At 43.9% G+C, this 24,612-nt stretch overlaps 1 protein-coding gene across 1 annotated transcript in view; it reads left to right on the top strand.

Annotated features, from left to right (window-relative positions):
- Window positions 1-24,612, top strand: part of DAB1 (DAB adaptor protein 1) — a 416,327-nt gene that overhangs the window by 179,079 nt on the left and 212,636 nt on the right. The window lies entirely within an intron of this gene.

Below are 24,612 nucleotides of genomic sequence, written 5' to 3'. Positions count from 1 at the left end.
TGTGTATTTCAAATAATGGCCTTTGGGAGAGTGCCATGAGAAGCACATTTTATTCTAGATATGGCTGCTTCTTTCCAGAACGTGCAGCTGCCAGGTGAGATTGGATACAGATCCAGTTAGGCCTCAGGAATGTTCAGGACCTCTAGGTCTTTCAGGCTGTGCTTTGCAGCTCCCCAGATGGTAAAAGCCAGCTGAGTTATACCATGATCAGCATCCAGTCCAGCCTGGGCCAGAGGATGTCACTCTGCAGCCTTTTCAGCAGGCTCTGTGCTTTGTACTTGAACCAGAGCACTCCTTGCAGGAACACACCCAGGCTTCTGTGAAATGATGGGGAATCCAGCTGCTCCTGCCTATCAAAAATAAAAAATCAGGGACAAAACCTGCTTTTTCTCCCAGATGGGAGCTCCTTCTGTGACATCTGGTGTCCCTGCCCATGTAGGTGGGTTGGAACTAGATTTCTCTACGTTCCCTCCAATCCAAACCATTCTGATCTGATCAGAAGATGTGATACTGAAAGGGATCCATACCAGTGAGATTCAGAGCATGTGAACTTTGCTCCCTGTGCAGAGACCAGTCCTCACTTGCTTTTAGCTGCTGAGGTATTTCACAGGATCTCTCATCATGGCTGCTTAAGAATCTGCTCACATTTTGATACGTCTCCTTGTTAATTCTTCTTCTCTCCCAGCTCCCTCTGGGCCTGCTAAGCAGAGAGCTCCTGTTTGTGTGATACTTCTCTGTTCTTGATGTTTCTGCTCCAATCACCCTCTGCTTTCACAGAACCGTGTTCTCAAAAGTTCAGCCCCCCTGTGCATACTTACTAAGTGGTTGAACACTTACACCATGTTTTAGGTAGTTAATTAATAGTGGCTAAAGAGTAGATATTTCTTCTTCAGGCTATTTCAGCTCTTCAGCAGAAGGGTAACTTGCTTTTTAAAAAACTTTTCTTGTTCTCTGGTCAAAAATCATAGAAAGTCCAAAGAAAAAGCATCTGTAGAATCCCAGTTGCAGGTGATGCTGTAAGAGGATGAGTGTTTTGTATGGGGAAAAGGTCTCCAAAAACATTAAATCCTGATTCAGTGTTTTCAACCACAGTTTTCCCCTTATCTCCTAGTGTGTGTAGAGCTATAATAATTGCATGGCAAATAAAAAACTTCATATGAATGTTGGTTACTTAAGAAAAAAGATTGTGTTTGAAAATGTGGTTGAAGGTGTCAAAGATGAAGAGAGCACAGCCAGGAATCAATCATAAATGCAGATAGCAGTTCAATGAGAAATAAGTACAGTCATAGGCAAATATCTATATTGTTGGGCTATTTTTCTGACTGGATATTAGAATTTCACTTTGAACTTGGTAGAGAGAAACATTTGCTTTAAATGCTACAACTTAACACCTGAAAATCAATTCTTATACACAACCTCTTTTAAAATGCTAAATGGAAAATATTTTCCTGACATCTCTGAGAGCCACACTTTCAGCAGTAAAGATTGGAAACATTCACTAGGAATTAAATCAGTGGTGAAGTCTAGAGAACAGATTTGTTTGCAGGTTTGAGATCTGGGATGGAAGCTTTGTTATTCTTCTGTTACTAATGATTGCATTAGGAAAGAAAGAAATCCATCTGGGGGCCATACAGGGGAAGGGGAATAAAATGACAGAATGGTTGGCAAAAAACTTCACAACAGCACAAGAAGCTGCAGAGATCCTTTGCACAAGAAGCAAAGAGCAAACAAAGTGTTTGCATGATGACACTGCAGAATTCCCCAGCTGGGGGCTTTCTGCTGCCCTAGCTCAGCTCATCCTTGGGAGCACTTGAAGGTTCCCCTCCAGTGTCAGGCTTAGCACAAAAACTCCCAGACTGACTCAAGAGTGCTGAATTGCATTTAGCTTTATGTTGAAGTGACAATTTTTGCATAGTTTTAATGAGCAGCAGCCCTGGGCCACAAAACTTCAGGCTGGGATGCTTCTTGCTTGCTGCCCTAGTTTGTTTTCATGCCTCTCACCTGAGAGCCGCGTCCTGGAGCGCATTGAACAGCAGGACTGGCATCCATCATGTGGAGTTTATCCTGTCATCTCTCCCCAGGAAGAGAAGTGTGAGCAATGGGGTGTTTTATTTTAATAGCATTGTTGTTTGCTTGGCGGTGTTGTCGCGGGAGTCCCTCCTGAGGCACAGAGAATTGTTTTTTGGATTTTAACACTTCGGTTTCTGCGTCCTGAAGTTGAGATGGGGAGAATTGAGGCTTGGATGCTGCATCTGGAGTAGGTGGGTGTGAATTTTCTCCTGAGCTTTGCAGTTGATTCCACAGCCTTATACTTGCCTTGGAGGACTGTTACCCTGGTTTTTTAAGATTTTCTAAGCCTTCTGATGTTGCCATTCTTGTAGTGAACTTTCTCACACACTTTCTGTAAATAACTCATTGTTTTGCATTCCTTTATGGAAGAGGAGAAAGCTGATGGACTGTTGGGTTGACCAGTGTCATTGGAGAGGTGGCACTGTCACCCTCCAATCCGCTGTCACTCTTGGAAAGCTATAAATGCTAGAGTCAGAACATAAACTTCCCTTTTTCCCTTCACCTTGAGAACAGCAGTGTGAGCTTGTGTTTTTTTGTGTCCTATAGCGACAGAGACCCTGTGTCTTCTGCTGGGGTGAGCTCTGGTTCTTGGTGGCACATGCAGCCTGCACGGCCACCCTGGGGAGCTCACAGCAAGGGAGACACTGAGTCACACATGGATTTGGGCAGGCAGCCACCAGCCCAGCAGTTTGCCTTCATTCCAGACTTCAGGGCATCTTTTAAATACCCCAGGCCAAGCTCGCGGCTTGCTGGGATAGGCAGGGACAAAGCTGTCAAAAGATGACAAAAACATTAGTGTCTTTGGTCTGGTCATCATCTCACATTAGTGTCCTAAAAGAGCAGCTGGAGGGAAGCTTTTCCCACAGAAATGTGAGAGCCCATGGCCACAAGAGAGCAAGTTGCTGGCATTTTGTGTCAGGAGCAGCCACTGACCACTGGGTGTGGGAATAGCGATTTATTTCTCTGTGGTGGTTCATTCACCAGAGCTTGGTCTGGATCCAGCTACACCATCCCCATGCCTCTGTTTATTTGTCTAAAAATTTATTTTTATATGCATATATAGCACTGTTGATAGATCTTTCACTGTATACATCTTTCTGTGCTGTGCAGCCATGGTCAAAGGGAAGAGCATCCCAAAAAATTGGAAGTGCTGTGGAGCTAAAAGGGAACAACTGGAAAGATATCCAGGCACAGAAATTGGAAAGGGCAGAGGACAGAAAGAAAGGAAAGGTGGAGGAACATCTAAGCACATCCTCTTTGACTCATAGGAAGGCTGTCAGTGGTGGAAAGCCTTGGGAATTCATAATTTCAAACTTTATACTGCTCGTCCAAAAAATTAATGTATCTGGGTTTTATAGGATTAAGCAGTAAAGTTCATTGCTGCTCGATATGAAGCGAGAGGAGGATTTCACATGGGAGAAAAGGAAAAGAACATTAAATGAGAATTATTCAGCAAAAGTCCAAGTTAGTTAGCATGATTCTTGATCAGGAAATGACTAGACACTTCCCTCTTATTAGTAAAATCACTCCATAAAGGTAAAATAAAAAGAACAAACTTGTTTTCACAAACTCTTGTGAAAACAAGAGAAATAAGTTTTAAAAAATGTTTTCCTGCTGTTTCTAGACTGCTTGAAGATGATGAACACAGTAATAACACTAAGATTACTGCTGGGCACAAAGTGAACTCTCACCCAGGCACAAGAGCTCCAGCCAACCCAAACGACTGGGTCAGTAGAAATTAAATCAGCAGCGAGCCCCAGATAATATCTGATGTGGGTTTGTGTCAGGATGGATGGTTTCCTTCTTGTTCTCTCGTTATGACTGATTGCAGCTGCTGCAGGAATCAATATCTGGCCATGGCTGGGCACTGAAATGGGGGAGGCAGAAGCACAGGAGCTTTCTTGGAGGCTTCCCAAATGCCAGCCCCAGCCTTGCCAGGGGCACGGGATCCTCTGCAGGGGCTGAACAGAGGAGCTGTACAGCTCTCAGTGTTGCCTGCTCAGGCAGGCAGTTCATTTCTTTGTATATTCTCATGTCAGAATCCCAAAAGCTTCATCACAGCCCTGGAATTCCTCCCTGGGCTTGGTGGGAAGTGTGTGCAAATCCAGCTGGGTGGAGGGAAGAGCTCCTTGGGGAACCTTCAGCCCCAAGCTTGGTGCAAAGTTCCTTCTGGTGCTGTAGTAGAACCAGATATTACAACTGCTGTGGGGGGAAAGTAACTAAAAGCTTTGGATCTGTTCTTCTCCGAGCAGTAACTGAAATGAAAACATAAAATTTTTGCTGTGTATTTTTAGTAAACTTTCAAAATACAAATTTGGGTCTAAATATTTTAAAAGGGCTATGACAATAACTACATACTTGGTTTTATTTTATTATTTCACTGATCTCTACTTGGAGTCTGATCTGGTGTTTGTGAACAGCAGCAAAAATTTAGTATTCATTTAATATTACTAAGTAAAACCCAGTCTAAATCGGGTGATTTATTGTGTATTCCTTGATCCCTAGCATATCATTTAATGGATTTTAAATCGGGTTTTAGTTCAGAATTTGTGGATCTGCACATCCCTGAGTTTTATTGGCAGGGCTCACACATCCAGGGATCTTCCCCACCTGTTGCCCAGGTTTGTCTCCCAAGACCTTGAAGACTTTTGGGCCCATGTTTCCAACTTCTCCACAGTTCAACAACTCTTGGGGTGTGCTGGATGTGCCTCAGGCTGAGGATAAGCAGAAGCTTAATTTGTTCCAAGTGATTTTCCACTCTTTTTCCTATTGTTTATTATTTATTCTGCTATAATTTATTCACAAGATTAAGTGGGTAAACAACATCACAACTACTTCTAGCTGCACAGTCCAGTGAGCATAATGATGCCAGCTTTAAATGCTGAGCAGTGCTGATTAGAGCTATTACACAAATATTCATTTGTTTGCTTTACCTTTACCACTTTGCTCACATACTTCACAAATTAGGGTATTATCCTTTCTTTCCTCCCCCCCTTGCTGTTTTTGCCATCAAATGAAGGTAATTTACCATTTTTCCATTTGAATTGAAAAGTTAATTGAACTTAATGGCTCCAGAAAAATCAATAATTTCCTACTGTTATTGATATAATGAAGCACATGTACGAGATCACCCAGTAAAGACACAAACCACTTAAATGAAGAATTCAGCTCCACCTTGAACTGTTTAAATTCTCTGTGTGCACAGTTAAGGGAAGATCCTTGTGTGTGGGGAAGCAGCTGTAACTTCAGCACATTGAAGTTATCATGCAATCATTCAGTTTAGAAAAGTCCAACCACAACCCAGCACTGTCACATTCTCCACTAAACCATCCATGATTTTGAGCACTTCCAGGGATGGTGACTCCACTGCTTCCCTGGGCAGCCTGTTCCAGTGCCTGACCAGCTTTTCAGTGAATAATTTCCCCCTGATATCCAATATAAACCTCCCCTGGTGGGAGCTGAGGCTGTTTCCTCTCATCCTGTCACCTTTACCTGGGAGAAGAGACAAACCCCCACTGAGCTGCAGCCTCCTGTCAGGGACTTGAGAAGAGTGAGAGGCCTTTGATGGTGACACAAACTGCACAGGCAGGATTTTGTGCTGTTAAACATACTCTGTTTTTCATGCCTGGTTTTATGGAGTAGCAAGAATCCCACGCTGAAAGGTGGTTGGGGTCAGAAATGATCTCGTGAGGAGCTTCCTCAGCTCTGCCACGGAAAAAGAGAAATGGGAGCTGCTTTGAAATGGAAAACCCTGAGGTTTCTTCCCAAATTTAAAAATATATATTTATTTGGGAACTGCCATTAGCTCCTGTCCTGGTTCTGGAAAAGGTTGAATGGTTCCTAGGAGAGTATATAGGAAATTCCAAACAAAACACTTCTAAACCTTTAAATCTGGATCAAAATCATTAAATCCCTAAATGACATAGGAGACATTAATGCCCTTAATTTAGGGATCAGTGTAGTAGAAAGGGAATGGCAAATATGAAATTAATGACATTTAAATTACTGTTTCATTAGAACACAGCTTTGCCACAGTATTTTACTGAATTTAGGATACCCAGAGATCAATAGCAATTCCTTTTATTTAAGGCTCTGGTGACGTTTACTGTGTAATTTTTTTAAAGGTGTTGCTATTTGTGAAAATGTTTTTGTGAAATATTAGTGGAATGAAATGCATTTTTAATTGCACTCTACAGTAGCATTAATTTGGCACTTGGAACTTCTGCATTAATTTGTGTGATGAATGGATGTGGAGAATACAGGACAGACAGTTTCTGCAGGATTTGCAGAATGGAAAAGTGGGACTGAAGTCAGCTCAACACTGAGTGCTAGGGGATGAAGAGGGGGCAAAAGGAGCTGCTTTACCTTGAAAAAATAAGGAAATAATTAAATAATACAGGCTAAATTATAAAAGCTGGAAATTTTTTATTTCTTCTCCTTGAAAATTTTGGTTGGTGCCTTGGTGATGCTTCATGAGCACCATGGTGTCCATGTTACCTTCATTCCACCTGACAAGACTTCTCTCCCTTGGGTTCTGGAGTCCCCCACCAGTGGGATGAGAGATGCTACATCCCAATATATTTACATCTAGACTGTTCTGAAAAATAAATAATCTCCATGAAGTAATCCAGTTAACCCCCTCAGAGGCACCAAGGGAGGATTGCTGGGTGGAAACACTTTCATTTAGGAGGCCTTGGTTTTTGTTGCAAATTCTTGGAAGATTCCAAGCAGAATGAATAACTTTATGGAAGATGCCAATCCACAGAGCTGCATTTGAAGAAGGAAATGTTGAAAGGAGCTGTTGAGAGTGGGCAATAATTTCCTGAAGGTTCTGTGCATCCACCTTAGGATGTGGTAAAGAGCACAAAAAACACCGGGAGTGTTTTCTGAGATTGCAGCTGAGGTGCATCGTGTCCAGTTCTCCCCACAACATTTCAGGGTGACATTTATTGGCATGAGAAAAAAAACAAAACAAAGGCTGGTTGGAACAAACCACTTCTTTTTAGCACTATAAAAATTGTGGCTATTACCTTCCCAGCATCCTCTCAGCTAATGGCCTGAAACAGGACCAATATTTGATTTCTACTTGCTGTATTTACTTTATAAATAGATACTTCATGGGCTTCATTCTTTACTGAGATTGAATTAGTGGGTTAAATAGACAGAAATATTTCTTACTGTGGTATACTGATCTCTTAGCATCTTGCACTGACCTGATAACAGGCTAGCAGGAAAGTAAACTTAATTATTTTTTAAGCTAGAGACTGACAATGGAGAACACTGAATATTTCTGAAACCAAGATCTTCTTTTCTGTCATTAAAAAGCCAGGGAAGTCTGAAAGGAGTGTGAGTTCAAGGCACATATCAGTGTGATTATTGAAGGGTTTTCAGAGAGTGGCTTATCACCTCCCCAGTTTATTTACCTGATAAACCAGAGCCTTATGCTTCAAAAGCCCCAGCAGCTCAATCCCAGCCTGGGAGCCTCCTCTCAGTGAGGATGAGCAAGCAGGACCTCACCAAGGCCTTTTGCTGCAATCTGCACTTCAAACCACCCCTGCAAATGCACAGTTTTAATAAAAGCAGGAACTGCTTGATGTGCAGGGGGGTTTTGCTGCCCCAGTTCTGCCCTTTGAACTCGATTTCTTTGTGAGTGAGGGTGATGGAGAAGGGGAAAGGTGAGGGTCTGTGGTTTGGGGAGTGTTGGAGAGGATGCACAGCCCATCCCTGTGAGTGCTGATCTCTGCCAGCCATTGGGACACGAGATTAAGATCTAATTTCAGATGGCCTTTACCAACCCCAGTGCGAGCAGCAGCAACTTGCAAAAGCAATAAACAGCCTTTGCATTGGCATTTGCACCCAAAAGCTGCTGCTGTCCCTGGAGGTTCTGTCAGGGGTTCCTGCATCCCTGAGCATCCTTTGCCACCATTCCCTGGCTCTCCCTGCCTGTCACCACAGGCTCCTGCTCCAATCTGCACATTAATCTTGATTCTAAACCATCCTGCAGACGCTGCATGCAAATGTACTGAGTGATTCAAATTGGTTTTCTCTGTTTGTAAATGTAGTGTTCTGTGACTGCTCAGGGGCACTTGGAACATATGCTCCTTGATATCTGACATTTTTCAGAATTCCAAGCAAGGGAGGCTGTTTTGAGTGTGGGCTCCTGTGCCCTGTTGTGCTGCTGGTCCTGTGGGAGAGCAGCTTCACATCTGTGAGGGAAAAGGCTTCTTTTGGGATGGGGGAAAAAACCCTCAGTTACAGCCAAGTCTTTGTTCAGGAGGTTTGTGTGAAGATTGCATTACTTATCTCCCTGTTTTCGAATGTCTCTGCCTGGTTCTCCCTGGGCTAGTGATCCAGGGGGTGAACCTGGATGCTGCTCTCAGCCTCAGGTTGGGGCCAAGAGCCCTGGAAAAGGGGCTGGGGAGCAGGAATAGGACAGGGGAGCCTTTTGCTGCCCCTTTCCACACCAGTGACAGTGTTCACAGGGGTTTTCGGATGAGGGAAGAGATGAAAATGTTGACTCCATATTTCAGAAGGCTGATTTATTATTTTATGATATATATTACATTAAAACTATACTAAAAGAATAGAAGAAAAGGTTTAACCTCAGAAAGCTAGCTAAGGTAAGAATAGAAAGGAATGAATAACAAAGGCAGCTGTCTCAGACTCTCTGTCCAAGCCAGCTGGGCTGTGACTGGCCATTAATTAGAAACAACCACATGAGACCAATCCCAGATGCACCTGTTGCATTCCACAGCAGCAGATAATCAATGTTTACATTTTGTTCCTGAGGCCTCTCAGCTTCTCAGGAGGAAAAATCCTAAGGAAAGGATTTTCATAAAAGGATGTCTGAGACAAAACCCCACATTTTCCTGACCTCCAGGTGCTCCTTGCTGCTTGTGATGAGGTTTCTCAGCCTCTCCTTGTGCAGGGATACTCGAAGGCCATTCAGTGGCTCAGGTCAGTGCTCTGCAAGCAAGACAGGCAGAAACAGCTCAAACTCCTCCTGCTCTCATCTGGCTGTCCTGCCTGTCTGCTCTCAGGTGAGGCACCCCTGGGGTACCTGCAGGGCTGATGCTGAGCCTGGTGGTGGTTTCACATCTCACCTAATGGGCCCAGCTGCAAACTGGGAGAGAGGAGGAATGGGAGGGATGTGCTGAGCAGAGCTGTATTGGCTCCTTGTTTTTGGGGTCTTTTCGGTGAGTTTGGTGGGGTTGCCTCCCATGGCATGCTGGTCTCGAGGCTGTTTTGCATTCTCTCTGACGCCCCTTTCCATGTCCCCTTCTCTCACAACTTAGCCTCAGGCAGAGCCATACAGATACAAAAGGAGCAATTTATGAGAACGACCGGTGATTACAATAACAAACAGGTAGAACTTCACCTTGGCAGCAACTGGCCCAACTCTTATTTTCCCCCAAAAAAATCGGCAGATTTTTTATTTATAACAAGAGGAGTGATGTGCTGCTTGGCCACTTCACTGCAGGGATGCTCCCCATGGGAAAACAGCTTGCACCACCTGTTTGCAAGGCAGCACTGCTTGGTTTCCCCGGCAGCTGAGGGTGCTGAGGGCTCCTGCATCTCCTCTGGGGTTCCCAGGTGGAGTGTGTGGGGTTTGCAGGCAGCAGCCCAGCTTGGTGGCCAGAAATCACTGTGGTGCATGCAGTGGTGCTGCTGGGCTAGACCACAGCTCCCCAGGCCCCAGAGACACTGCCCAGGATTCCAGCCCTGTTCCTGGAGTGCAGGGCTGCAGGCACACAGCTCAGCGCTAATTCCTTCCTCTGAAAGGGAATAAGCACGCCAGCAGTTCGCTGGGATAATTAAAATTCACGTTATCCTCCGCCAAGCTCAGACAATTCTCTGTTGTCAGCACCTCCAGAGGTCCTGGTTTAGCTCCTTCTGGTTCATTTAATGATGTAACAGTGAGAAGGAGAGATATTCCTTTTATTGTTGATGTGTAAGGTTTAAAATTAAACGTCTCTGCTGGTTGCTGGGTACTTTCTGCTACTGCCAACCCCGTGAACTCTTTAAACATATGCTAATGAGCCTGACTGCTCCCATTCCTTCTGTATAATCCATGAAGGAAGAAAAGTCAATCTTAGTCGTGCTTCCTAATGGCCCCTATACGTTGTAGTTAGCACAAAACCACTGTGAAGTGATGGAGATCCAGAGTTAAATGCATGAATTAAGCAGAACCCCTCTGACCACACTCCATTAGAAGAGAAACTGTCTCTAGGGAGACAAAACAAGATTTCTCTTTATATATACATTGTAAGAGTCACCCACTGATCCTCCAGGCTTTTTGAAACATTACTGGCACCCAAGTGATGGGGACAGAATATAATTTATCGATATTGCTACAACTTCCCACCCAAGATGCTGCTTGAATACTGATGTGCTGCAGCATAATGAGGTTTTGAAGGGAGTGTGTATGTTATCCATAGCATTGCCTTCTGTCCTGCACCTGACTCCTCAGCCCTGATGGAAATATGAAAGGAATTCTGTGTATTTTAACTGTCTGTTATTGCTTTTTATTTTTAACATTGCTTTTAAACATCTTTATGGAGTTTTTCTGGCTTGGCAAGCAGCTGTTTGTTTGTGATTTGCTCAGAAAATAGAGGGGAAATGCAATCCATCCTGTGATGGATAAATGCAAAGGGATAACAGGGTTAAAACCTGGTGCAGTGGCATTGGGCTGGTGGGGCTCAGCCATGGGACACGAAACTTCTGTTCTTTCAATGAGAATATTTTCATCTGGAGCACAAGGAATAAGCAGTCCCTGCACAGTCTGTCCCCTCTCCAGTACTGTGCAGCTGTTCCTAGCAAGGTTATGATTGATTACAGCAGCTTATGCAGTCAATGGGTAAAAATAAGAGACTAAGAGACCTCGTTTCCTGCTTCATGATCCTGCAGCTCCACTCAAAACTCGGCTGCTGGGATCAGCTTCTCACCTGAGGGGTTTGATGAGTGCCTTGACACAACCATCTGATCTCAGCTTTTAAAGCTAATTTATTTCTCATTGTGTGTCTTTCTGTGGACAAACAGATACCAGATAAGAACCTGGAGCTATTATTGGCATGTAGAAATTGTGTGTTGTGGAATGGGGTTGTAGAAATCTTGGGAGTTATTTGGATGATGTCTGCTTGGCATCCCTCCCGTTCATGAGCTTTCAGGAAAGGGTCTGCTCTCACCTGTGCTGTTTAGCAGGGTTTGGTGCCAGTACCCAAAACTCTAATGGCTCTTTGGAGTGAAAAATTTCAAAAAGTAAAAGTACAGAGAGGGTAACAGCAGAGAATATTTACTTTTTCCAAGAAATGCAAGAAATTAGTTTGTTCTGTCACAATGATTTGGGCAGACACATTTCTTACTGCCACTCTTTCAAATTCCCAGGAGTGTTCTCAGAGGGATCTCCCATTTCCCACAGGACATTTTAGGATATCCCAGCCCTTCTAATAAAGAAATATTAAAAAAAATCTCTTAATCTATAGTGAGAATCCTACTATACATTCTATATTCCTAAGGATGAGAAGGTTTCTGCAGAACCATCACCCCAGGAGGGAACTCTGCAGATTCCCACAGCCTGAGCCTGCAGATGGTCACAGAGGAAGGATTTTTGTGGTACCTCACTTTGGCTGCTCTCTCACTGTCATGCAGTGAATGTGTTTGCTCTGTAAAGCCACAGGCTTTGCTTTAGTTCTGTAACATTGCCACATTTCTGGGGTTTGCTCTGATATTTGCTCCTCCTGCCCTGCTCTCCCCCATGGTGTTTTGGTTTGATGCAAGTTCTTAACGGGAAAGCAATTGCTCAGGGAAATGTGGTGCCTATCAGCTGTCTGATCACAGCTCCCCATAAATGGAATTAAACTGAGGCTGTGTCAGTGTAAAGGCTCCACGAAGAAGATTTGCTTCATAAAATTCATCTTGCATATCATGCCTCTCTTTGTGTGTAGTGTTCAGAAGCTCACTGCTCTGTTCCCATAATCTACCAAATAATAACAGTTACATCTTACACTTACATCTGCAAATCAATACTCAGGCTCTCGCTCCTAACTGTAATGAAAGTTTGTTTTTTGTGTGAAACAGTAACTTTCATGTCTATAAGATTGTTGTATCCTGTATTTCTGTCAGATTTGACGACAGTCACCTCCTGAAGCTTTAACAAAAGGCAGAAATTCCCCTGGTGCTTCTGGCAATTACACATTAGTCTTTGTGGAGGCAGAAGATTACTTGCTGATTCCTGTTTGCTGATTCCATTATGTATGTATGCTCTAGTACATAATGGCTTGTTAATCCCTGAAAACAGCGTGGCTAGGAATATTCCTTCAAAACTGTATTTTGGTTCAATTAAAAAAAAATCCAACAAATCAGCCATCAAAAATGATGAATTCCATAGAGTCTCTTATAACCACTGGGGTTTTGAAGATGATCTCTATCAGGGAACTTATCATTATGGGAGCTGGGCTGTGTGTGATGTGGTGAACTGTTTCCTTTTGAAGATATTAATTTTCCTGCCACCGATTTGATGCAATGTGCTCACAGTCAAGCCAGGCAAGAGTAATAGAGCTGATGAAGACAGCTTGGTGTGTTATTGTGCTCTGAAATAATTCTGTTAGGGTCCAGTCTCTCCCTTTCCCCAGATGAATTCCTGTTTTCTCTTGTGTTTCTGATCACTCCACTGCAAGGCCCATCCAGAGCCCCATCCCCATGGAGAGCTGTGGGATGGTTTGGCCTTACTAAATTCAGATTTTACACCCTCTTTAGGGCATACCTCAGCCTTGCTTGCAAAAAATGCAGTGCTGTATGATGCCATGCTCTGTGAGATGGGATTAGGAGCTGCAAAACAGAATGGCATAGAGGATTTGGCCCTGTCCTGCTTTGGTGCAAACCTCGGCCTGCCCAGCTGCTGTTCCACCCTGTACTGCTCTGTGCAGCTCACAGACCCATGCCTTGGAGCTACCTCATGGAAAAATGGGTACAACAGACAATGAGAAGCCCTGCAGGTTTCCTTGTACCCCTTTTTGTGTTCCTTGTACCCCTTTTGTGTTCCTTGTACCCCTTTTGTGTTCCTTGTATCCAGCCTTGTCGCACAGTGAGAGGTCACAGCCTTGCTGTGGGCCTGAGGGGAGGACAGAGCAGCAGAACATCCCTCTGCAATTCCCCTCCTGTTCCTGGGGTGTTGTCCCTAAAACCTTTAATAAACAGTCCTCTCCCTGCAGAGCTCATGATCCAATAGGAAAGATGGAGGCTGTGATGGAGAGTGTAATAACATCCATCTTTGCACGTGGGGAAAAGAGGTGCAAAGAGATGGAGCACAAGGTCACAGAGGAAGTGCTGTGACAGGACCAGGAATTGAATTGCCTCCTCTGGGGTCTTCATCCAGTGCTTTAATCACAAAACATGCCTTCACCTTTGTGCTTTTCTGTTTTTTAATCAGCTGAGGAGAAGAAAAATGCAAATTGATTTAATTAAAGGAGAGAGCAAATTTCTAATTTCAGGCTGGATCGTTCTATGGTTATGGAAATTTTGGGGAAAGGAGAGAGTAAGCATCTGTAATTTCTCTTTTCTTGACAGATGTATTTTCATTTACACAGCTGTGCAAAAATTATATTTATATATTTTGTGACATCTAATTTTAGCCTTGGAGCAGATCTGATGTTGGGTTACCAAGAAGTGTCATTTTCTGGCTTGCAGAATAATCCTCCTTCTGGCAAAAAATCCATCCTGTTTCTTCCCACAGACATGGTTTCTTCCTTTTAAGTGTCTCTCAGAATTATTTTATACTCAATGAAGCAAATCCTCCAAAGGCTTCATTATTCTGATGGTAGCATCATCTGATTGAATATTTCAATCATAAAGTCCTTTGGAGAATTTTAGCAGTTTCCACTCGGGATGTTGGAGGCTTGGATTTCTGTGTGTTCCCGAGATTTTGAGGAACTGGTGTAGGAAATTGAGATAATTTCAGATGCACAGAGTTCATTGGGGAGGTGGATGGTAATGTCTGGCTGTTAACTGGAATACAGTAAATCATCCCTTTCTAAAAAAACACAAACACAGCTTCTCTGAGCCCTGATCAGCAAAGCATTTAAGCACATGCTTAGGTTTAAGCATGTGAGTGTTGTCCAAGTGTGTTCCTGCCATTCATTGCCAATAAATCCAAAGAGCAGTAAAGTGTCACTTGTCAGATCCAGCTGCTGGGGACATCCTGAGTACAGCCCACAATTCCCACCTCCAGGAAAACCTGTAACATTTGCAGTGTGTGCTGCTGAGATTCTCCCTGTGAGCTCTGTCCCGTGATCCCTTCCTCTCAGCTCATTTCCCTTCACATCCCCACTTTGCTGGCAAGCCTTGATTCTTTTTCCTTGTTCATTGAAAAAAAAAAAATTTCAATGACTCTGCAAAGAAATCCAGGTTTGTTTTATTGAATTCCAACAGGAACAGTAATTTCAGGGCTTTCTGAAGGGCTGTGACAGCTCCTTGTACCTCACTGCCTCCTTCCCCTCCCCTGTCATCCCCTGGATGAAAGATTCTGGCACCCACCTTGGCAGGAGGAGCTCCTTGGGCTGACGTGGCCACCTCTGAATTGCTGAGGAATCCTCGGGGAGGGTGTTCTGCTTCTCTCAGCCTCACGTGAGGCTTTATGAACTTTAATGAACAGTATGTAATAAATTTGCCGAAGAAATTGGGTTAGCCTGTGATTAACATTCAGAGTGATGCAGATGAGTGTACCAATGATGGGAACATGTGCTCACATCACGATGAAATGCAGATGAGAGGCCCTGGAGCAAGCCCAAGGATGTGGGCCAGCACAGTTTCATCTCTGTCAGCTTTAATCTGATCTCCAGTGCCACTGCTACCGGCCTGCAGGAGGAACCTCAAACCAGACCTCAACACAACTTCAGTTTTCTGATAGGGGCTACAAAAACATTGCTTTACAACAAAGCTCCATGCGTAGAAACCCAAGTCACTGTCTCTAAAAAACAATAATTCTAGCAGTGGGGAAGAGAGGGGGAAATGGTTGGGAGGTGCCTCTAGGTTTGGTTTGGCTTTTATAAACTTTTTACACTGCTTTGCTGAGCAGCTGTTTCAGTCAATTGAAACCCAGCTGAGCCCATCGTCCTATGACGGCGTCGTTGTGGGGAGCACAGAGAAAAATCCCCCACGACCTCCCTTTTAAATGAAGTGCAAAGTAATGCTGGGAAGGGAAAGAATAAATCAATTTTAAGTGGTAATCTATGAAGTTGGACAGAAAATGATGAGAAATGAAGCAACTGGTCATAGGAAATTGACCTTGAAAATGGTGTTTATCTGGCGGCCGCAGCGGCAGAGCCCCGCTGCTGCTGTGGGCCTGAGAGGGAATTTAAATCAGAGTTTCTTTGCTTTGAATCTCTGTTCGGTTTTGGTGGAGTTTCTTTCAGGACTCTGCTTTCTGACAGCTGTGCCAGCGGTGCAGCTCAGCAGGATTTGCTCCTTTGTGGCAGCCTGGTATTTTGCTGTGTTGCTTGAAAGGCTGCACCAGTTTGGGAGTGGTGGTTGTGGGAGAAGGGTCAGGAGAATCACTGTGGTTGTGTAACAGATACATATGTTAGGGACAGAGATGGTATTTTTACCTGGCTTTTAATTTCCATACAAATAAACTCATTAAAGCGAGCAAAAGGACAAATGAGTAATACATGTCACCTCTGCTATTTTAAACTGTAACACCTACTTACAGCAGAAGGATGGCTATTGCAGCATTATACACATCTTATTTACACTGAGGGGACAGCAGCATGTGGGAGGTGGAATATATTGAGTTTTCACTGAAACTCTAGCAGAAAACAATTGACAGAGTATTTCTGTGATCTTTGTCTTGTAGGGCAGGTGGTCAGGGGTCTGTCAGGTTAAATAAATGCTTTTTGGACAATGTTTTTTCTGCCTTTTTTGTGTACATCAGCTGTGTCCATAAGTGATTCTTATGCAGCTCATTGAGGTGGGTCACTTGCTGCTCTCAGCACCTGCGTGCTGGGTGTCTCAGGAATTCCCTGCCAAAATATGAAGGTACAAGTAGAGTATAAACTATAGAGTAGCCAAGTGCTAGACCTTGGAAATTTATGGTCTTGGTGGCCAGAAAAATAACCTGATATTAACCTATAAACTTTACTGAAATATCAGCAATCTTTGTGTCGGTTCTGATGTGATCCACACAGGTGAGCTCTCTGGTTTGCTCAGCTTTGCCATCACTGACCTCCTCTGCCAGATCGTCTCTCAGCAGAAGTCAGAGAGCAAACACAGGCAGGACATTTGTGGGGTAAGAGAGACCAGGACAAAACTCCCTATATTGTGCCTTGTCATAGACTTGGCTTCACACACCTGAGCTTCTCAGAAGGCTGAGGCATCGCTCATTGGCCATTAAAAAATGAGGTGCTCCAGGCTATTCCTTCAAGCAGCAGCTGCTGCTCCTGTGGCAGCACCCACCTGAGCTCTGGGCACCCAAAGGATCACATTCCTGCATGGGACCTTGCTGGAGATGCTCCACTGCAAGGCCTTTCCCTTGCCTGGGAGCATTCCCTGATCCATTCAGTCTGGGGTGAACATTGGGAGCAGAAAAGGGAAACAAAGGGAGAGAAGCAGGGAGGGAACAGAGCTGTGAGAGGAGAGGAGAGGAGGGAGCCGCACTCCCAGCAGGGGAAAACTTGGATTGATGAAGCACCAGCCATGCTGGGTTGGTGGTGTTATCCCGGTGCTCGTGCTCTGATGGGAAGCTGACAAATAATAAACCTGAGCCATGTTTTCAGACTGTGTGAAAATTGAGGATTTCGAGGCAAGCCTTCTCCAGATATTTAAAATTCAGAAAGCTTTTTTTGTCCTGGGTCTTGAGATGTTAATAACTTTGACTAATTGTCAACACCACCAATTACTATGACTGATACCTTATCATTTCCCACAATGAGCAATGCTAATTAAAATTGATTGTGCTGCTGTTCTGGCACAGCAGCAAGTTTCCTTTTCCTTTTTTGTTTAAACATGAGCTTATTGTGCCTATTTGGTGAATTAAATAAGGAAAGCTTATTATTCTGATGTTTATTTTTGAGCAGGGGTTTTAAGCCACATTGGAAGCCTGTTACAAGTGTCAAAGAAATAGAGTTTGAATAAATTACATTTTTTGGAGTACCAAAACATACAGCTAATAATAATATTTAGCACTTTTATACTGCAGTGCTTTTTACATGATCACATTTCTGCACGAACGTAACCACTTCTATTATCTCTGTAAGGTGGGCAAACACTGTTATTGCTGTTTCACAGACACTGCAGCAGATATGCCAGAGCTTTGATTCCCTAATAGCAGAGCACTTCAAGCTATTCACTTCAATTAGGTTACAGATCCCTGTCTTGCAGCACTCTGAGCTGCCTAAGTTATAATTTGCAAGACTGGTGTTGCTTGAATTTTATCCAAACTTGGCCTTTTATTTCTTGCTTATTTGTTTTTAAAGCATGGTTATTTATTTCTCCCAAAGGTAGGATCAGGAATCCTTTGCTGCCCAGTGCTGTAAATGTTGATTCTGCCCATGCAGGGCCATGTAGCAGGGATGGGGCTGTGCAGATTTGTGTCCTTCTGGTTTGAATCTTTGCTTCATCAGCTGCATCTCCTGGTCTCAGATCTGTTCTTTATTGGGTAAAAGCTGCTTGCAGGGAGGAGAGATGGCTGAACAACAGCACAGAACTCTGAAACTCCCATTATCTATTTCCTGCTGTACTCTGAATTTAGCTGTGCGTTTACATGAAGTTTTCCATGGGGAGTATTTATGGGATATGTTATCACTGGAAGATGTACCTGGCTTTTTTGACTGTTCTGCTGGTGTCTTCTCCTTAAGTGGCCAATTGCAGTTAATAGCACAAGTCTGTGACCTTATCCTGCTGGAGATTGATTTAATCTGAACAATTTATTCTTTCCATGATCAATATGAAATGAGTTTATATGTAATGGATATAAATGCATGGAATTGCCTGAGATATTCCTTACTTCCTCCTACTTAGTCCATAAAATGAGTCAACAACTTCGTGGTAGTTATTAAAAAAAAAAGTCTTTTAAAGAATTCTTCATGTTGCACTTTTCATAAACAAGATCTCCCTTAGGCTTTGACAGAAAAGGAACCCATGTTTGCCTGCTTGGTGCCTTGTATGAACAGCTATAGTGTGTGTCAATCAAAAAATATTTCATATTTATTGGGAAAAAACTAAGAAAACAGGCACTTGAAAGCAAGACTAAAATATTTATATTACAGAAACACCACCAGCAAAATTCATATCCAAAAAGTAAATATTTCATTCCTGAATACTACTTTTTGGTTATTTACAGCTCCATGACTTTCCTTTGAGCATTGATTTCTTCTGATCCTGATAGGAGTTGGGAGCATCCCTGGGAATCTGTAGAGCTGCTTATGCCATGATGTCTTGAGTGACCCCATGCTGGCAACAAGGGGACCTGGCCAGCAAGGTCTTGTCCCTCACAGTGACCAGAATAATTTGTTTGTGTGGGGAAAATGCTGGAGCAGTGAAAAGCATCTCCCAGTGGAGCTGTGGGGTTTGCTTGGTGACACAAAGGGGGTCACAGCAGGGGAAGCTGTGAAATACCTCAGTGCCAAGAGTGTCCCCCTGGAGCACAGCAGACCTAATTCTCCTCTCATCCCTGCTGATGTCTCTCCCTGGGCCAGGCTGAAGCTGCTCGTGGTTCCTGCTGTGCAAAATCAGAGAGGAATCATGGCTGGATGGCTCCCTCGGCGTAACCAGCTGCATGTGGAGGCAGAAGTGGGTTTTTTTGCTTTCTTCTCTAGTTTCAAATGTCCCCTGGAATTTCATTGTGAAAAGTCAGTTATGAAAATTGAGAGTGTGAAGGGGGGGAATGTGTCATTTGGGTTGTGATTTGCTGTTAATTAAAGTTTAGTGTGACACATCCTTTATGTCTGGGGATTCCTGAGTCTCATCTCAGTGGCCTGGGTAGAACAGAGGAGCATCTCCATCGAGATCAATGCTCATTATTATTTTCCTCATTATCATCATGATCCTCATCAGTATTTGTTCTACAACACTGGCTGTGGAACAGAAGCACAGGCAGAGATGACCTTCGCTCCTGTTCCAAACCTTTCATTTTTAACAGATAAGAGACTCAGGGGCTGGGGACAGGGAAGTGACACTGAACTGACAGAGACTCAGATCCAGCTACTCAGGAGTCAAAATCAGCCACCTCAAGCACAGCAAGCATTTGATGGTCGGTCCACCTTGTTTTATTGTAAAATCTGCAAAAAGGAGCACAGGAAAAGATGTATCCCTTCAAGTTATGGACTTGGACCTTTCTGCTTAAAATGTTGAAAATCAGTTCTTTTGGAAGCTCTGGGACAGAAAGGACTCTTGCCAACCTGGCAGATCATTGCTTCTGGTTTGAGATGGAGGAGGAGGTGTGTGATTTCTGTGAGTCACCTTCTGACAAGCACCTGACAATCTCCCAACCATCCCCTCAGTGCTGGTGATTTTCCTTTTTTGCTGATGCAAAAGGGGTCAGGAGGTGGATGGCATTGTTAAGGCTCTCACATGGAAATGGTGGGATACAATCAGACTGGACTTGAGGAAAGTTATTTTGATTTGTTGCCACTTAAAACCCGAGTAGGATGGTGAGAAACAAAGATTAAAACCAATACACCTGCTTCTACTTCTTCTCAGTCCCAAGTCCAGATTTTCATGCCCAACTCTTGTACCTCCTCCCTGCCCAGCAATGCAGGATGTTTGGGAATGGGGGATTGTGGCCAGGCCATAACAGATAGGCTTTCCATAGGAGTCATGTTAGGTTGAAAGTGTTTTGGTTAATTTTTTTTTTTTGTCTAAATACTTATGTAAGGGTTTTGCTGTTTGTTTTTCAGAATATCCAAGTACAAATAGATTTGTTTCATAAAAGAGAGGGCAGTGCCAATTTATTGCAGAAAACAAACAGTATGCTTATTTTTTCTGAAGATAAGAAGGTTGTATGGCAAGTTGTAGAATTAATGCATCGCTAAAAAAAAAAAAAAATTGAAATTTCTTCCTCCCCTTCCTCTCTAAGTGTTGAGGATCTGTTCAGCTTCACCCCAATCCTCATTTTTGCTGCATTAGAGGGTGCTCTGCAGTTCAAGCCATGCACACCCCTAAGGTTGCCCCAGGAACCTGTTCTGGGGGACGTTTTGGTTTTGCACCAAAGTGTTTCACACAACAGCTTCAGGAGGGGAAATCGTGTCCTGTTGATGTGTTTGCTGTGTGTGTAAGAGGAGGATTTGGCTGTTGGGGACCCAGAGGAGATGACAAGCTGCTCCCTGTGTGTGAGCACTGCAACCTGGAGGGTTTGTGCAGCACATTGTGGGTGAATGGACGGTGGCTCTGCTTGCCTGGAAATCACCCATGACCAGAGAACTGCAGTGAGGTTTGACCTCTCCTGGTCCTGAACCTAAGGGTGCTCCCTTTGGGCGAGGTCTCTGCTGCTCTTTGCAGCCAGCTACAGACCTAAAGATTTTTCTGCATCTAAATTATTGGGGAGAGGTTGCACAAAATACTTCCCTTCCTGGGAAAGCCCCTTTTGTGGTGATAGGGGTGTTTTACCATTATGGATTTTCCAAAACCAGATTACCCATCAGGAACAGCCTCTGCTGACCAGAATGATGGGAAAGCTGTGCTTGGTGCATGACAAATAGCAGGGTGTTGCATATTTTTCATTATTAGCTCTGAATCCATACAATTAGTGGTAGAAAATAAAATAATATTTATTTATCTGTGAAGTCTAATGATAAAATAATAGCCAAGGAAAGTATTGATCCCTCCCTTGACCACTCTCTCCAGTGGAAGGTGGCAGGGGTGGCTGGAATTGAATTTTTGAGGTTCCTTCCAACCTAAACCATTCTGTGGTTCTATGATAAAACAGGAATTTTCACTTTTTCCACCAGTTTGCACGTACCAGAGTTGGCAGTACGTCTTGTATGAACATTAACTCCACCATCCTGTTCCCTTCCCTTCCTTCCACCAAAACTCACCTCTCTTTTTTCCCTTCCCGTGGGTGATGAGAGGAATGCGTGTGCTCAGTGGATAGAAAGGACAAGGTGCCTTCTAGTGACACCAGGAAGAAAACGATCCGGGCAGTTACAGACCACTAAGCCTTTCATTTGTACCTCGTAAACTGGTTCAAATGATAAGAAAAAAAAAAAAAGAAAACATTTGGGAGGCGCTGATAAGATCAGGCTTATCCAGTAGAAAGGTAGTGTAGGATATGGCTGGAAGTGATAGGGAAAGCCTGGGCTTGATGGCCCAGCAGGTCACTTACAGTCTTTCTCTCTTAATCTCTTGGAAGTCTTTGAACTTGTCAATACGAAAGGAAGAGAGAGGAACTGGCTTATCTCATTTATTTACCATGCTGAAAGGTCTTTGCAAGGCCTCTTGTAGAAAACAGTCAGAAAGACAAGGTGGGTGGGTGAAAGGGAAAGGTAGAGTCAGGAATCAAATCCTGAAGATTAGGAATAACTGGGGGATTTTTGCCATCACAGAGGGTTAAGCCTAGGGTTGCTTGTGTGTTCCTAAATCCTGTAGGTCTCTGGTTTGGGATGGAGAAGAGAGGGAAGGACAGCCAGGGCTGGGGTAGCAAAAAGCCTCTGAGGTCAGTCAGGGCCAGAGAAGGCAGTGAGGGAGAACAGAACAACCTAAACAGTATAACCTCCACCTACACGGTTATACCACCTACACGGTATAACCTCCAGAAATGTGCTGTGTTAATGAGTGGCTTTTGCCCACCCTGTGCTTTCCGTTTGGGTTTGATGTGGTCAAACCAAAGCCTTTGTTTTTGCAGCCCGTGTAGGAGATCCCGGTGGGGATGCCAATGGGGAGGAGATGGTTTTTCCCTGATCCCCTCCCCAGCAGGGTGTGCAGTGCAGGACCAGCTGTGCTTTTTCTGGGCCACAGAAGGGTTAGACAAACACGAATACAGTGTTATCTAAAAGGCCACCAGTGGTGCTCAGCATCGGAGCAGTCTCATTATTGAAGGAGCCCAAATTAAGAGGCTTCATGTGGCATTACTGGGATTTAAGTTAAATTTTTTCCTGCCATTTAAACTCTGTATTTGTTTCTTTTCAACAGCCATGTCTGACTCTCTGTCCTAAACAGAGATTTGGAGTAAGGGTTAAACAAACATAATTTATTTGCATTCCCTGCTGCTCTGTCACAGCTGACTGTGTTCCCTGCACCACTGATTTAAAAGACAGCCCCACCTCTTAACTGATGGAGCCTCCTGCCTCCCTTGCATTCCTTCTCATCCCTCTGCCTTTCCCCACCATTTTTAAGGGAGAAGAACCACTGGATGTCCCTTTGAATTCCAGGGGCTGAAGTCCTGGATGCTGCTAATGAGCAGTGAGAGCCTTTTAAGGAACTGAAACGTTGCATTGTTATGATTTGGGAAACAAAAGCTGAATTAGAACTGTAACACTTAACTATGGCATCCCACTTTATTTTCCTCTAATGCAGGCTAAGCTGCCTTACAGCAATCTTTTAAATGTAATGATTGAGACTATTATAGGAAATACTATACGAAGCAACATTTTTTTTGCAGCCTAAATAATAAGTAGGGCAAGGTTTTAAATGAGGCTAGAGTAATGAATGCTGTACAATAATTTTGATGATAAATTTCCCCGGAGGATAAAGTGGAAGAACAGAAGCAGGCTGTATTTAATCATGCAAAGTTAAAGGAATGCAGACCAACAAATATTTATAGAAAAGTACGGATTTTCTAACCTTTTCTGAGATATTCTTGCCCCTTTTCACCTGAGAGACTTCTCAGAAGTTCAGGTCTTTCAGCACTTAATAATTAGGAGGAGGAATTGATCAGATAGGGTCAAGTGTTTCTTTGATGTAAGAGCGCAGAAATTCCTGCTTCCTCGCAGACTGGAGGACTCGAACAATGAGACATTTGTTTTTCACAGCTCTTCCATTCATCAGCGTCTCTGAAAAGCTTGCTTTGAGCAGATACCCAGCATGGGATGACACATTCTGCAGCTGCTCTTCACCCTCTGCTGACCCAAGGAGTTTTGTCCCACCAGAGCAGGGCACTGGGCAGAGATCCCCTTCTCCCCTTCCCAGGGCAGCAGAGGTGAATTGTGCAAGCACAGTAAGGAGAGCTCTGAACTGCATTGCAGAGGTGACACCTGGGCCTCCATGTGCCCAGCAAGCTCCAAATCTCTGCCCCATCACAGATCCACAAAGGCCATGCATCCTCCTCAAAGGTGCTGCTCCCCAGCTCTGCCTGCTTCTGTCGGTCTTGAGGACAAAATATTGGCTTCAAGAGCTAAGGGACAGCAAAAATATCACTGAGGACACCTGGCTTGGCACCTTCCTGGTTGTTCTGCACCTTCCTGGATGCACTTGTGGAAGGGTTAGACAATCACTCCACTAAGTTAGATAACCACTCCATAAGGTTGGATTGCTTTGTGGTTTTTTTTTTTTTTTTTTTTTTTTTTTTTTTTTTTTTTTTTTTTTTAATAACTATTAAAATAGAGTGTTTCAGTGGAACTTCAGCTCAACATCCAACAGCATCCACTCAGCGGAGGCGAAAACCTGCGGGTTTCTGTTCTGCTGATCAATACTTACAGCGTGTATTGATTTCCAATTTAGGTGTTAACTTTTTAGCTCTTAGAAGTGCTCTTGATATCAATTTTCACCTTGCCTGGTGTTCATTACATGCTGAACGTTGTGGCAGTGAGTGAGCTCGGATCCCATCTGGAGGGACGATTAATTCCAGCCACTCCAGGACCGCAGCCTGCAAAGATTTACTCGCCCTGCACAAGCATCGCTATAGCACAAAAAAATCTGTGTTTAAGGCAGTGACCTGAGAAATGCTTTCACTCCAGCCTGGCACTTTCTCCTTCACTTTCTCAGCCTGTGTAGTCATCTCTGAAATCATAGAATAAGCTAATAAATAGTGCTGTTTATTATGTCCGTGTTGTTTCGGCGCAATAATTCACAGGCAAAGAGCCCGGGGTGGCGGGCGCAGGTTGCTGGGTGGCTGGGTTTTGTTTAAGCGATAAGACACACATGATAAGCAGCGTGTCCCTGGGTGATTGTGCCTCCAGTAGTGTTAGGAGGCACAAGGTCAAAAGGCTCAGTGACTTTAACTACCTGAGAAGTGCCGCGTAATCCCCGGCAAATGGGCTGTCTGCAATGTCTTATTGCTGTATCACAGAGGGAATTATTTCTTTTTAAAGGCAGCCACACGAATTCCCTCTGTAATTGGCGCAGGGCTGACATCACTGGCTGCCAATCAGGAATCCGCTTTGTCTTGGGTTTTAACACCTTAATTTCAAGTTGGGGTCATCTGAGCAAATGGATTTTGTTAAAATGATGTTTTATCCTCTTTGTGCTCCGAGTCCAATCTGCCCGTTTCGCGCTGTGCGTGTGCCTGCGTTGAGAATTGCTCTGCAGTGGCTTTTGTGTCATCACCAGGCACAAAACAGTGGCTGCAAAGTCCTTGCAGGGTTGGTGACATGGAGCCGTGGCCTGGCTTGTGGTGCC

This window comes from Ammospiza nelsoni, chromosome 9 (genome assembly GCF_027579445.1).
Source record: "Ammospiza nelsoni isolate bAmmNel1 chromosome 9, bAmmNel1.pri, whole genome shotgun sequence".
NCBI lineage: Eukaryota > Metazoa > Chordata > Aves > Passeriformes > Passerellidae > Ammospiza > Ammospiza nelsoni.
This window is presented reverse-complemented; position numbering and strand designations above follow the sequence as displayed.